Source organism: Leptodactylus fuscus, chromosome 1 (genome assembly GCF_031893055.1).
Source record: "Leptodactylus fuscus isolate aLepFus1 chromosome 1, aLepFus1.hap2, whole genome shotgun sequence".
In the NCBI taxonomy this organism is placed as follows: Eukaryota; Metazoa; Chordata; class Amphibia; order Anura; family Leptodactylidae; genus Leptodactylus; species Leptodactylus fuscus.
In genome coordinates this window covers 275,112,218-275,127,105 of record NC_134265.1, presented here as the reverse complement: position 1 = coordinate 275,127,105, position 14,888 = coordinate 275,112,218, and the positions used below count along the sequence as shown (strand labels likewise).

The window sequence follows — 14,888 nt, the reverse complement described above, 5'->3', positions numbered from 1 at the left end:
TATAACAGACCAGTAACACTGCAAATAAAAAAAAGAAATGAATGTACATAATTTAAGTCCTAAATGAAAAGTATATCAATGCTTCTATTACAAGACAAAGCATAAACTATGACATATAATGCACAAATAATATAAATGGCATCAATCTATTAAATATATTGAGGGATTACGAAAATAGTCATGGAGCATTGCTAGTGTTCCTATATATTCCTAACATTCTCCATTAACATGATGTGAGCTTACTGGAACCTAAGCCTTGGGAGATATAAGCAGTTATTTAATATATTTTTGAAGAATATTTATTATTTCTTAGATTCTTTACTCCTCCTTCACATAACTGATTGATATTCGTGTGTTTATCGTGATTTTCACTAACCCTTACATTGAATTGAATGGACAGGCCACAAATACGGACAGGTCTTGCTCCATATTTTGAGGCTCTTTAATATGATCCGTCATACAGCTATAGAAATTCATGCATCCGTACTTACATCCACAATTGTGGATCAAAAGTACATTCATGTAAAGGAAGCCTTGGTGAAGTCATGGCATAACTTTCTAGACACCTTGTGGATCTATTGATTTTCATAAAACTTCTATAACTGTTGGAAATAGGTTGGCCAAAGTTTTAATGTTATACTCTAAGCACAGGGAACTTTGATTGGATTAGCAGGCCAAGCAAACATTGTGCCACTTCATTAGCCATTCATTGTCTATAAGACTGCCAGAGAATAGAGCGCTCCACTATCTCCAGCAGTCCGTAGAGAATGAATGGAGCAACAGTGTGCACGCTTGGCCTGACATTTCAGGGCTCGTTCACATCTGCGCCCGCTCTCCGTTCTGCAGGTTTCTGTTTCCTGTACAAAACAGAGTAGGATACGGAAACCTGCAGGAGTCTTTCTCACCCATTCATTTGAATGGGTGAGAAAGCTGTCCGGCCATGAGCGGCAGTGAGCGTTTTATGCTCTCCGCCGTGAAACCGGGTTTTTTAATCCGGACACAGAGTCAGACATGCAGTACTCTGTGTCCGGATTAAAAAAAAAATGGTTTTGCGGCGGAGAGCATAAAACGCTCACCGCCGCTCACGGCCGGACCCGGTCTGTGGTTTCCGCCTTCTTGCATGCAGAAGACAGAAACCACGGAACGGAGACCAGAAAGCAGGTGTGAACCTAGCGTCATTTGTACAGCATGAGCGTACTCATGATTATTGGGGTCACATAAATCAGATCCCTGACAATCAGCATGTTATTCCATATTTTGTAGTTATGGAATAATATAAAAACTTGGGCCAACACCTTCATAGTATCCATAGACTTTAGAAAGCTGTCAATCACTTGTTTGACTGACAACTATTCCTGCTAAATACCCCTCCATGCATATGCAAGCATAATTACCTTTAAAACAATGTATCAGACATGTAGGAATTAAGACAACATCTACCATTGAGGGGAAGTCATTAAACCACCATGAAGTCAATGAGAGGTTTTTTTTCCATGTGGATTCTGAGGCGGATTCAGCGTCATAATCAGCGCCAAAAAACTGATTTGACTGTGAATGGAACCTTAATCTCTCCTCATATCTGAGATCCTCCATGCCCCTTATCAATTTTGTGTCCCTCTGTTTCAAACTCTAGGACATCCTTTCTATGAACTGGTGCCCAGATCTGAACTCCATATTCCATATAGGGTCGCACCAATGATTTATAGTGGTAATATTACATCCCTACATCCCACCAGTCCATATTCCTTTTAAATACATGACAATATCCTGCTGTCCTTACAAGCAGCTGATTGGCATTGTATGCTGTCATTTAATCTATGATCTATAAGTACACCCAAACTTTCTCCACCACCAGACTCTCCCAGTTTTATTCCCCCTAGGGCATATGTTGCATACAGATTATTTTTATTCAGATGCATAACATTGAATCTCATTGCCCTGTAGATGCCCAAACACTCAGTCTTTGCAACTCTGCTTGTAACCTACATACATCCTCTATAGGCTGTGCTGTAATACATAGCTTGGTATCATCAGAAAAAAATGAAGACAATGCTACTAATCTCAACTTCTACATTATTAATAAATAAGTTAAATAACGGTGGACCTAGGACTGGACCCTGGAATACATCACTTATAACAGATGACCCAGCACTGATCCTTGGGGTACACCACTTATAACAGAGGACCAGCCATTGACCACAACTCTCTGGATACAATCCTTTAACCAGTTTTCAATCCAATAACAAACTATATTTTCCAAGCCAATGGACCTAATTTTACCCATTAAACTTCTATGAGGAACAGTGTCAAATGTGTTTGCAAAGTCCAGGAACACTATATCCACAGCCTCCTCTCTGTCCAGACTTCTACTCACCTCTTAATAAAATCAAGTCAGGTTAGTCTTACAACTTCTGTCCTTACTAAAACTATGCTGTCTGTCACTTATATTATGTACTGTCACAAACTGCTGTATATTGTTGTTTGAGAGCCTCTCGAACAGTTTTCCCATAATGTTAAAGTCACTGGTATGTAATTACCTAGGGAGACCTACAGTCCTTTATGAAAATGGGCACCACATCTGCCTGAAGCCAGCCATAGCCATATTGTACCATTCACTAGAGATTCTCTAAAAATTAAGAATAGGGTTACAGCAATGACTGGACTGAGTTTATTAAGTAACCGTGAGCATAATCCATCTGGACCTGAGGCCTTGCTCACGTTTAATTTGTTTAACTTTGTTTGGGCCATTTCTATATTTATCCAGTTTAGTATACATCAACTACTGCCTGTTCTTCTGTATATACAGAGTTAAAGAACCCATTTAGAAGCTCTGGTTTTTCTTGGTCCCTGGTGAGCAAAGGCAAATAATTATTTCTGAAATGGAATGTATACAGCACATAGTACATTGCAGAGGTACTGTATATACCACCATAAAGTATAATACCAAGACATCAAGACAAAATAACAGCTAAAGTAATCTAATGCATGTGCCATACAATTAATATTAAACTTAAATATTAATTTTAAATTTATGGTAGTCCTAAGCAATGTGTACTCCCCTTCAACAGGGGTAGCTTATTTTACCTGTATGAGTTTGGGGGTCACACATTCCAAGGCCTGGTTTATATTTCTATAACCTATCAAGTACATAATTCTAATAATTGTATCCTAACACCAGACCTATATATTCTGACAGCAATTCAAGTTTATTGTCCAATGACAAGTTCTTAAAGAGGACCTTTCATCAAATCGGGCCCATGCAGTTTTATATACTGCTGGAAAGCTGACAGTGCGCTGAATTCAGCGCACTGTCGGCTTTCCCGATCCGTGCCCGGTGTAAAGTGCTATCGGTCCCGGGACCGTAGCGCTTTAGTGTCAGAAGGGCGTTTCTGACTGTTAGCCAGGAACGTCCTTCTGCCTCGCGGCGCCTATCGCGCTGTGCTGTGAGAGAGGGGAGGAACGCCCCCTCCCTCTGCTCACACAGCTCGTCCATAGACGAGTATTATCAGGAGCGGGAGGGGGGAGTTCCTCCCCGCTCCACAGTACAGAGCGATAGGCGCTGCTGGGCAGAAGGGCGTCCCTGGCTAACAGTCAGAAACGCCCTTCTGACTGTAAAGCCCTACGGTACCGGGACCGATGGCGCTTTACACCGGGCACGGATCGGGAAAGCCGACAGTGCGCTGAATTCAGCGCACTGTCAGCTTTCCAGCAGTATATAAAACTTCATGGGCCCGATTTGATGAAAGGTCCTCTTTAAGATACATAGAGATGTGGGAACTCTAGTTTTATTTTCATCCATGGATGTAGATGGTACATATTCCTTACCCAATACTCTCCTTGATGAGTTAAAGTTAAGGATTACCTTGATTCCAATCTGTTTGTTTCCCATAATTACATTTACACGTAAGATCCTACTAAACCGATTTACAACTTAATACCTATACAATGGAACATGTTGCTTTCTGAATCATGTCATTGGAGATTATACTCTCAATGCATAAACCATTAACAATTATTTACTTTATACTAAAAGGGTTTAAGGTATTTTTAGAGCATTTACGTACATAAAAGATTAAATAGAAGATTTAAAGGTATTTCATGATCAGCACATGATATGGAGCAGCAGAGAACAAACCGTTTTCACTCATTGTTGTGTACATATCTATTCAAGGAAAATTGCCTACAGCTTTTACATTATATAGTGGTTCCCAAACTGTGAGTTGTGACCTCCTGTGGGGGTTGTTTGAAGAATGTGAAAAAGGTATCACAAGGCAGTGCTCTGCTACAGTACTGATATGGCTGCTGATAAGATCAGAAGCTATATCTATAGCAGAGCACTCCACAGTCTTCACTGACCCTAACACATACTTACACTCCCCTCTCCTGAGTGTCTGGCGGTACCCTGATGTCCTCTTCAGGACTCTTCTGTCATCTGTCAGAAGTCATGTGCTCCAAGGGTCAACGCTGAGGCCCATGATTTGACCTCAGTGGTCATGTGGGTTGCGCTAATGTCATAACGCTAGATCAATGCATCTTGATGACAATGCGTCACATGTGACCACTGAGGCCTAATCACTTTCCGATTGCTCCTCAACATTGACCCTGAGATGCGTGACATCAGCATGAGACCTGAAGAGGATGCCAGATGACTGGAGGATGGCCAGGAGAGCTAAGGTAGGGTAAGTATAAGTGTTTTCTGAACCACTGGGCCTTAACTTATTATACTCTGAGGAGACACCAGAATACAATGATTTACCGAAATGAATCTGGGGGTAAACCTCACAAATCTTCTTTGAAACAAATCTTGTAGAACTCACACATCTCTATTAATGAATTAGCCCAAGGCTTCCAGCCACTGGATGCATTATATTGGGAATGTATTGGGAAGCAGATTATACTGTGTGGGGAAACTGTGGAGAATTATACTGTGGGTGTCATAGGAGCATTTTATACCATGTGGGGTTGCTTTGGGTGTGGGTCCACTGTGAAGTATTATACTGTGGGGGGAACTTGGGAGTATTTTTTAGTATGTGTGGCCACTGTGGAGTGTTATATGTGGATTCACTGTGGAGGATTACACTGTATGGAGACATTGTGGAGCATTACACTATCGGAGGCACTGTAGGGCATATTACTGTATGAACATACTGTGGAACATTATACTGTAGAAAGTACTATGATGCAAGTAATAGGAGTCCACAAATTTTGCTGTTATGGGGCCCGAAAATTTCTGTTGAACAGAGTAAAAGGCAGAATAAGAAGCAAAATACATTTGTGAAATTTATTTTTTGAATGCACGGTAGAAGGGTCCCCCAGCAAAAATGTTGTACTTAAAAAAGTTTGGGAACCAATGATAGAGACTATACGTTATCTGAAAAGCTCTGTGTCATTGAGGCCACTTTCACGTGCCAGTATTTTGGACAGTAATTTATAGCAATAAGACCAAAAAATGGAGATGATGCAAATTTTCCATTCTATTTTTATCCTTCTACTTCTGGAGTTGGTTTGCAAATTCTGTTATACAATTCTGAGCAGAATACCACATATGAATTAGGCCTTATTCGTAGCATAGAGTAGCAACAGCAATTACCCAGCGCCTCCCATCCGGGTATCTTTATTAAGCAGAAAGAAAATGGTACTGCTGGACTATAGTTCCCCTACGTGTAGGAGTCATACAGTTTTTAATTGAAAATGTTAGAGAACTGTGAAATTATTTTGTTCTAATGCTTGAAAAAATATCACCAAGAATTTGAAAAATTGTCAGCCAGGAAGCCTAGTGAGAATAGAAAAGTAGTATTCATGAATGTAGAGCTGATGCCTTCAAATTTTCGCTGAGGTGGGATGTTTACCAGCAGTTGCCTATTCTTTTGAAGTCTAGACATGTTTTAATTTCACAGCCTTTCAAAGCCATATACTTTCCCACAGCTATGCAGAGGCGTCTCTGCTTTTCTGGGTTGATGCATCTGAAGCCTCAGAGAAAAGTTGGTTCAGTCGATTAAAAACACAAAGTTTTGATAATTTGCAAAATCCAAATAGAATCATCACTTTTTTTTAAAAACACAGAAATAATAGCAGCAATTTTTTTTTAAGTTTCACATTATCTTACTGCTTTTTCTATTCACCAGAATGTAATTAGGAGAACAGTACCTAGAGGGCAGCATACAGAGGCACTGTTCTCCTAATTACATCCTGGAGAATAGATTTGCATATTTTTACCCAGAATCCCCAGCGGAGCAGGAATGACTTTGTAAGTCTCCGTTCGCCTATGTAGGCACACACTCCCTAATGTGTATGATTATCCCCTGACCCTGCTTTTTCTATGTGACTTTTATTATTACAGTAAATAAAAAATAAACAATTCTTGTTAAAGGGGCAATCCCATCATATAATGTTATGGCACATTCCTTATAATCAAATAAGGTCAGTGTGTCATCGGATGTAGACCCACTGTGCCAACTACCTGGTTTGGCTTTGGGGCACTCCCAAGAGCATTTTCTAAGCAGCTTCCCTGGTTTTTACCCAAGAAGACTACTATCCCTTCCAAGGAGACTTGATACCCCTCAGTGTTGTCCAAGTGTAGGTAACAAGTGGCCTGAGCTCTTGAGACACCAGTGCAAAGCAGCAGGAAGCAGGCAAGAGAACAGTTACTATCAATCTGAGGTCACAGGTAGGTAGAGTTTGTATATAGAGGATAATCGAGCAGAAGGTTGGACAGACAAAACAGGTTTGTATGTTCATGGTGACCTAAAGCGGGTACCAAGTGGGTGAAGCTGCACCAGGTACATCATTATATTCCTTCCCTTAAACCTCTTCACCTTGGATCCAGCACAAAGGAATATTAGAGCATTGATGTTCTCCTCAGTTTCCCAGAATCTATTTTCAGGACCAAGTTACTTCCAATCCACTGAATAGAAAATCTTTCTCCCTACTCTCTTGACATTCAAGATTTCATCCACCGTAAATTATTTTTTGGAACTGACAGAAGCAGATACAGTAATGGGAGTCCTGTATTTTAAGGACCAAAGTCTTCAGAAGAGAGTAGGTGGCAGGCAAAGTCTGTAGGATACTGGGGTAATTTGTCTTAGGACATCAAACACACCAATGCACCATGGAATTAACTTGTATGTTCATCCAAATATTCCTAAAAGACAACCAAACCCTATCCCTATCACCCTATGTCTTTGATCTATATACTTCATTTTGCATATAGCAGATAAATCAGAGTAATTTGGTTTGCAGCCAGATCTGTTACCAGTTCCCATAAATAGAATTAGCAATTGGTACCTCAGAGGAAGCAGGAACAGGGAGAGGGACTCTATGACGACCATATATAGTGTGAAAAGAAAAAGAACCAGAGAACTTGTCTCAAGTAAGAAGTGCCTGAGAAAGATTTTCAGAATTTGATTGATGTTTTACACTTGTCCAATGGCCTAAGGTTGGTGGCCAAGGAAATTTATTCAATTTATTATTCAACATACCACAGAAAAATTTCCAGAATCTTGATATTGATATCTTGAATTACTGTCCTACATCAAAGACAGTAGGGGAAGGCTATGAAGATAGAATACATACAGGATGAAGAGGCTGACCAAGAAGGTAAGCCACACAAAGTGGTTTCCACCACAGCCAAGAGTAGCTGGAATTTAAAAACTTTGGAAAGAACTTTACTCGACCTATGGTTGTCTCTCCTTGGAGCTTCCAGACTTCTGTAGGAAACTCTGAATATAATGGCCCTTGTCATCACAACATAAGCACAGATTTTTTGTATTTTTGCAAGTACTCCTGGTCAGAGATCTGCACCAATAGGTTTTTCAGTGGGAATAACTGCTGGAGACAACAGAGGGCTTTGAAACAAAGCTACTAATTCAGGTGTCCTACTCTCATGAGCACAGACTCTGAAACAGTTCCTAAACTGTAAATTGATATAGGTATCCAAAGAAATCAGGAAGTCTGCTAACTCATTTTTAATGTATCTGGCAAAGCCCTCCCACAATGTATCTAATTGCAAGTAATCTCAGAAACCAGAGTGCAAAACTATATGGTGTACTGACCCACAATCAAATTGTCTGGTTACTTTAAAACTGTATAGAAGATGGTCATTTCCAAAGTAGTTTATCCCTAGGTGGAGATTCTCAAGATAGCAGGGAAATAATAACGCTACCTTAGCATGTGCATATGAAATGCATAATACATTGATTCAAGTAACAGTACTTTGTATCTTAGTCATAGCAAGGAAGTAGAGGTAAATGTGCTGTGGAACTGCTACTGTGTGAATAAGATTCTGGTTGTTGCACATGCTGAGGCACACATTAGGCCTTGACTTGAGTAGAAGCAGGTGCAGATGAAAATAGAGTTTCCAAACAGGCAGCTGATCCAGGTGGTTACATTGGTGCACAGTCTTGTATCCCACACTTTAACCCCGGTACAGGGAATCTGGTCTTTGCCATGGAAGACTATTAGGTTGCTACCTCTTATAATGGTCTACAAACACAAAACTGGAACAGGCCAGATGGTTATCGACCCCCGGAAGAAGTCTTAGCGTGCCGAAACGTACGTCGGGCTGACAAACAGACACTAGGTGTTCTTGCTTTACATCACAGTGATTCTATATGGGTAAGATGGCATATTTCCTCTTGATGTAGACCTATCCTTATTGTATTTTACATTATGTGTGCATTATACCTGCGGCTCTGCCTCCCTGATGACAATATGTTGTAAACATGGGTTTATCCCTGTTCCTGCTTTGGAAATACATATTATTGGTCATTTTCTGACTTTATGTGGAATTTAAGAGAGTGTTCTTTCTGCAATCAGGATATTATGACTATATACATGCTTAGTCAATACTAGGAGAGTAGTTTAGCTGCATTCGGGTAGTGTGATTATTTATTAAATTGTTTGTGGAGGTTGCATCAGGTGTAGTTCATCTTACTATATATATATGTGCAATACTATTTCACTAAGATTCATCTATGTGTACTGTTTTATACGGTGTTTTGCATCTGTCCAGTATATGTGTATTTCTCTATATTGATGTATATAATTTTAACATTGTGTTAATAAAGGTATATATTTTTTATATTTGAACCTGTAGTTGGATATGTTGAGTGTCGATAACCATCTGGCCTGTTCCAGTTTTGTGTTTGTATATCTATGTTTGTGGTTTAAGACATGCTAGGTTTGAAGGGCTTAATGAGGGAGGGAGGTAGGATTGAATTATGATGGGTTATACCTATTCCTCCAATAGACGTGCTATACTTTTGGTATATTTACTCTTATAATGGTCACAGGTATGAGATGTCTAGTCTCTGAAGCCATGAGACACTAGTGCATAACAGCGATGGCAGGCAAGAGAGTAGTCAGGTACAGGCTGTGATCAGAAGCAGGCAGAGTTCATGCATGACTGACCAAAGAAGGTCAGGATGAACAGCCCAGGTTTGTAAGTCAGAGACAAGTTGGGTCAAAGCACAGTAAATAAGCAGGAAATGGTTAGGAATCATGACAAAGCCAGAAGACTAGCTAAAGTCAAAAACTGGTAGTCCATACTAAACTAGAAACCCTAACTGGAACTAAAAAAGCTATGAACCAATATTGCACAGACACAAGGCTTAGGGTTAGGATGACAAACATTGTCTAGGGACAATGTGCTGATCCTTAAGAAGAGGGACAGACACGTGTTCACCATATCAGCATGCAGAGCAGTGCTTGAGGTAGAGGAAGGAAGACACTTGACGCCATGGAGGAAAGGCAGTATCACACCAGAGTTGGTGATTATTCAGATTTTCTGATTCATAAACGTTCTTTGGGCATGCTGCAGCCCAGATGGAGGAAACTGAAGGGTGGGAGTAGTAGTGGCGGAGGATGTGCCACCAGCTAGACTGAGCACACTCAATCACTCTCCCCAGCTCTGCTCCTAGGCCAGACACTGCTGAAGGGGGTCCTGCAGCACTACCCGTTGATGGTGGTAGTACTTTCCCCAGAAGTCCTTCCAGTTGGAGCTAGTGTGATGGAAATCGGAAGGACCCTGATGGTAAGGCAGGAACAACTCAGGCAGACAGATATGCAGTTGAAACAGGGTGTCACTTTACTCACCAATTGAACAGTAAAACAATAAGGAGCTCCATAATGTATGTATGTGCTTACATACATGTATCTATGTATTTCTCCATTGCCCAACTCCCCAGCCTTGGTCTTAGAGGGGTGCCCAGGGATGTTACGACTCTGGGGTTAAACTCCACTTCAACTCCAACTATTACTCCTTTTTTCTGCCTCTCGAAGGAGTAGAAACTGAGGGCTGTAGTGCAGGATAGTCCTGACATGGATCTGGTTACCTTGTTTAAAGTACTGGGCCAACTCCTCCTCTCACAGAACTCCACTGTTCCTCCTGGCATGAAGTCCAATGTTTACACAGTTGAACTCCAGATGTACCGAGTGTGAGGTTGGAAACACAAGGGAGGAAACTGTAAGGAACAAAAAAAGATAAGCTGCAGAACAATATGTACAATACACAGAACTGGAACAGAGAACACTGGGCACACAACCACAACCCAGAGGCACAAAAGACAAACAAAAAAAGCAGGAGCACTCTGGGGTGCTGCAGGCAGAAATGAAGTCTGCAGTAATGGGCTTATCCAATTACTCCCTCCCTTATTGCTTGGATTATGTATCTGAATGTCTACTTTTTACTGTTATAAGTGCTGCTGCTTTTACTGGACTTTCTCTCTGAGAAGCAGAAGGAAAGCCTATGTCCATCCCAAAAGATGTACATGCCTGTTTCAATGAGGATGACAAAAAGCTGTATTATATTCTTGATGGCATGCATGACTAATAGATTGTCACTAGAATGATATGCACAGACCTAACACAAATGGGTGCTAGTATAAGCAGGTGGATGTGATACTTCTGCAAGGAAGCATTTTTAATAACAATACTTATACAAAAGTACATAAGATTACTTACTGTCATTAGTTTTAATCACACAACCTTGTTAAAAACTAAACTTAGAAAGGTTGCAATTTTATAAAATTGTCTACTAGAATATTTAGTAATTTCTTGGGATACCAATTCTGCCTGTGGACATGACTAGTGTCATGGTAAAAGTTCTGATTTTGGAATGGATTTATGTATGGCCTATCCTTCAGACAGGCCATACATTTCAGAGATCAGTTTCCCAGAGTGTGCCGCTACAGGTATTGTTTAGATGCTGGGCACTGACACTGTCTACTTGCTGTGGTTATATGGTTTTATAGCCAATAACCAAGGTCAATGCTAACCTTTTGTGGAACAGAAAAGCCATGACAATATTAGAAAATAATGGTAAAACAACTACTGATTAAGCGAAAAGCTACAAACAAGAAATCCAAAGTCACTGATCCGTGGAGTATAATTGTCCATTGGTTTGCTTTCTGTTTTGCTCTGAATAATGCTCCTTGACAACTACTTAGCTAAAGCAGCATACATCTGCATATATGTGTAAGTGTAGTTATGTCTCTATCTGTATTATGTATGTGATTACATTATTTATTTATTATGCTTACTTATATAGCACCATCATATTCCGCAGCACTTTACATACATTGACAGTCAGTGTCCCATATAGGGCTCACAATTTACATTCCTTATCAGTATGTCTTTGGAATGTAGGAGGAAACCGGAGTACCTGGAGGAAACCCATGTAAACATGGGGAAAACATACAAACTCCTTGCAGATGTTGTCCTAGGCAGGATTTAAACCCAGGACTCCAGTGCTGCAGTGCTAACTACTGAGCCACTGTGCACCCATACATGTGTCTTTGTATTTTGGATTATATACAAGTTCTCTATCATCATAACCAAGAAGACCCACACTGCAAACTGTGAGGGCCCAGTGATTATAACCCTGCAGGACAGGATTACTTTTACATGGCTGCATTAGATGTTCTATTTATTTCCATTTTATTATTCAAGTTGACTTCTTAAAATCAACTTTGTGTTATTTCTCATGTGAAAATAGATTTATCTAATTTTGAGATGTGATGAAGACAAGATTTTTGGTAATTATATCCTGATATGTAAGACAACATATTTCAAAGAGAAATTACTTTTTGTCACATCAGTGTAGTTATAATTGTCAACTTTTATTTCATTGTGAATTTAGTTATGCTTATCGCTGTGAAGATCAATATTTTAATTGAATTTTCATACTTATTATTCTGACTCATACTTGTTTTTGCAAACAATTTCTTATTATGTTATCCAGGTAAATGCTGTTGATCTTCTATTAAGTGTTCCTTCTAACCCTGAGACCTTTACAGTTTTATCTGTGCGCTATAAAAAGTTATATACACAATTCTTATTCTCACATTCATTAAATTATATGTGATTACTTTGTATTCACATAGTGGCAGTGTTTTTTTTTTTTCTTTTTTTTGTAGTTTATTTAAACTGTGCCTGGAAGCTAAAGACAATCTAAAGAGATTTTTTTTTATTTTACAAAAGACTTTAATTACTTGAGTCTCATTAGTAATCTCTCAGGGATAGTTTCTAATGTAGCAAATAATCCTAGTTATCCATTATTTCTCTTTTATTGCTTTTACTACTAAATAATTGCTCTTGTTTGTAGCTAAATGTTATATCTACTATGTTATCCCTAATGGAATGCTCTCAAGTAAATCCATAGACAAATCTGAAGAATTATGTGACAGAAACACTTAGCTGCTGTCTACTTGTAGTGGAGATAACAATGTGGGACACTAGAGAGTCAATAATCAGCTCTTCATCTTTCGGTCTAGAGATAATTACTATTTGTTTTCTCGCCCTAAAAAAACACTAAACTTTTGATCATAGTTCTTAAGATGTGCACATCATGGGAATCTCTCTTCTCTCCTAACATATCAACAGTGGCTCAGTGGTTAAGTGTCCTGAATGTAAAACAAAGCACTAATCTCATACCTGGAGATGAAGATTTTGATCCAAATCCTAGTGCTAACTAAACATCAGTTCACTTTTCTAGGCAGTAGAGTTGTGCCTCTTGAAGATACATTGGAAAAATATTTGTGGAAAGCAAATTCTGTGTATAGAAACTAATGTAATACTGCTTAACGTGGCTTTTATTGTTGCAGACTTTGTTGCGTTTTTTGAGCCAAAGCCAAGAAAAGCTACAAAATGAGTAGGAAACATACAGGAAGCCCTTATACTTCTACCTTATGCTCAATTCACTCCTGGCTTTGGCTCAGTAAACTGCCACAAAAAAAGCTGTGTTTCCGCAACAAGAGGCCATAGCCTAAGGGTGGAATAATAGTGTAGATTATCAGATTAACCGTTGTTTGGAATTAAAAATTACATGTACTTTGTTGACAATTAGATTCTATTCACATGACAGATGTATCGGTTCTTTTTTGACAGCTTTTTGCATGCGTTTAGCATCTGTAACAAGTTTGATGTTCAATTGTCAATTTCCATTTTGGATCCATTTTGAATTCATTTTTAATGATCTGCTAAAAAATCTGATGCATTTCATTGGTCTTTTTGGTCTATATCCAAACCACTGATCAGTTTCTAACAGACATTACTTTGGCATCATAAATGAAACAGTTAATTTCTATAGTGTCTGTGTGTCCAACAAAATATATACATGAAGAACATGTCAATATTTTTAAGTGATTGTTTTACTGTCCAACAAAAACTGGACATGTAAATACACCTATTCACTCCCGCCCTATACACTTCTGACCAGTCCCCTGCTGTCTTCTCACATTTAATCTTTGATTCTTTCGAGACTTCCTGCTTTTCTTCTCCACCCAGACCCAGACTCTATACTTTGGAGCTCATTACTATGATACATAAGACTGTCTCTTACATTCACAACCTTCAAGAGGAAACTGAAGACTCACCTCTTCAGGAAAGTCTATAACCTTTAATAAACCTCCTGCCACCACACCACCATCTGAATAGCTTCTGTCCTCAGATACTGTCTCTATCCTTACTTTATAGATTATGGGAAGAATATGAAAATCTGTTTCCCAAGATGTAAATAGGGAAACAGTGCCTATGTTTGCTGCCCTCTAGGGGAAGCTCCCTACATCATGCCCGACTTTCCGACAAGCCTTTGCTGCAATGATGCAGGATTTTGCCAAGTCAGTATCCCAGCTGTGGACAGCACTATTTCGATCTGATTGGATCTCTTCAGCACAGCTTAGGGAGAACTGACTTGGCAGAGGTGAGAGACTTCTAGACCAGGGGTCCTCAAACTTTTTAAACAGTGGGCTGGAGGTAGAGCAGGTCGCACAGACATCGGGAGCGGTGCCCTCCAATAGGTAAAGTGAAGTGCGCTCCATGGCCTGGCCCGAGCTCCCCAGGAGCTTCATTATAAATGCACGCCTGCCGGTGTTGTCAGCGGGGCCAGACAGAAGTGCTTGGTGGGCCGCATGTGGCCCGCGGGCCGCAGTTTGAGGGCCCCTGTTCTAGACCATAATCCCCCCACAGTGGAGCTAAAATGGCTTTTTGTAAGACTCTACACACCTGACAAGGTGGTCTCTCCTCAAGGAGTGACATAACCCCATACTTTACAGATTATAAGCCCTTGCAGGCAGTGTACTTTATCGCACTGTACTAGTTAGTCACTTAGCCCATTGTACTCATTTTTGTGTTTTTATACTTGGTGTTTTGTATGTAAACCCTCTTCACGTGAAAAGCACCATGGAATTAATAGTGCTCTAAGGATAATAAATAGAGATGAGCGAACAGTAAAATGTTCGATATTTGATATTCGTTTCGAGTAGCCCCTCAATATTCAACTACTCGAATCGAATATCGAATCCTATTATAGTCTATGGGGGGAAAATGCTCGTTTCAGGGGTAGGCAACATTCGATCAAATTACACTTACCAAGTCCACGAGTGAGGGTTGGG

At 39.8% G+C, this 14,888-nt stretch overlaps 1 protein-coding gene across 1 annotated transcript in view; it reads left to right on the top strand.

Moving 5' to 3' along the window:
* The window catches only part of SLC7A11 (solute carrier family 7 member 11), a 176,049-nt gene that overhangs the window by 1,173 nt on the left and 159,988 nt on the right, over positions 1 to 14,888 (top strand). The gene's annotated exons all lie outside the window — the stretch shown is intronic.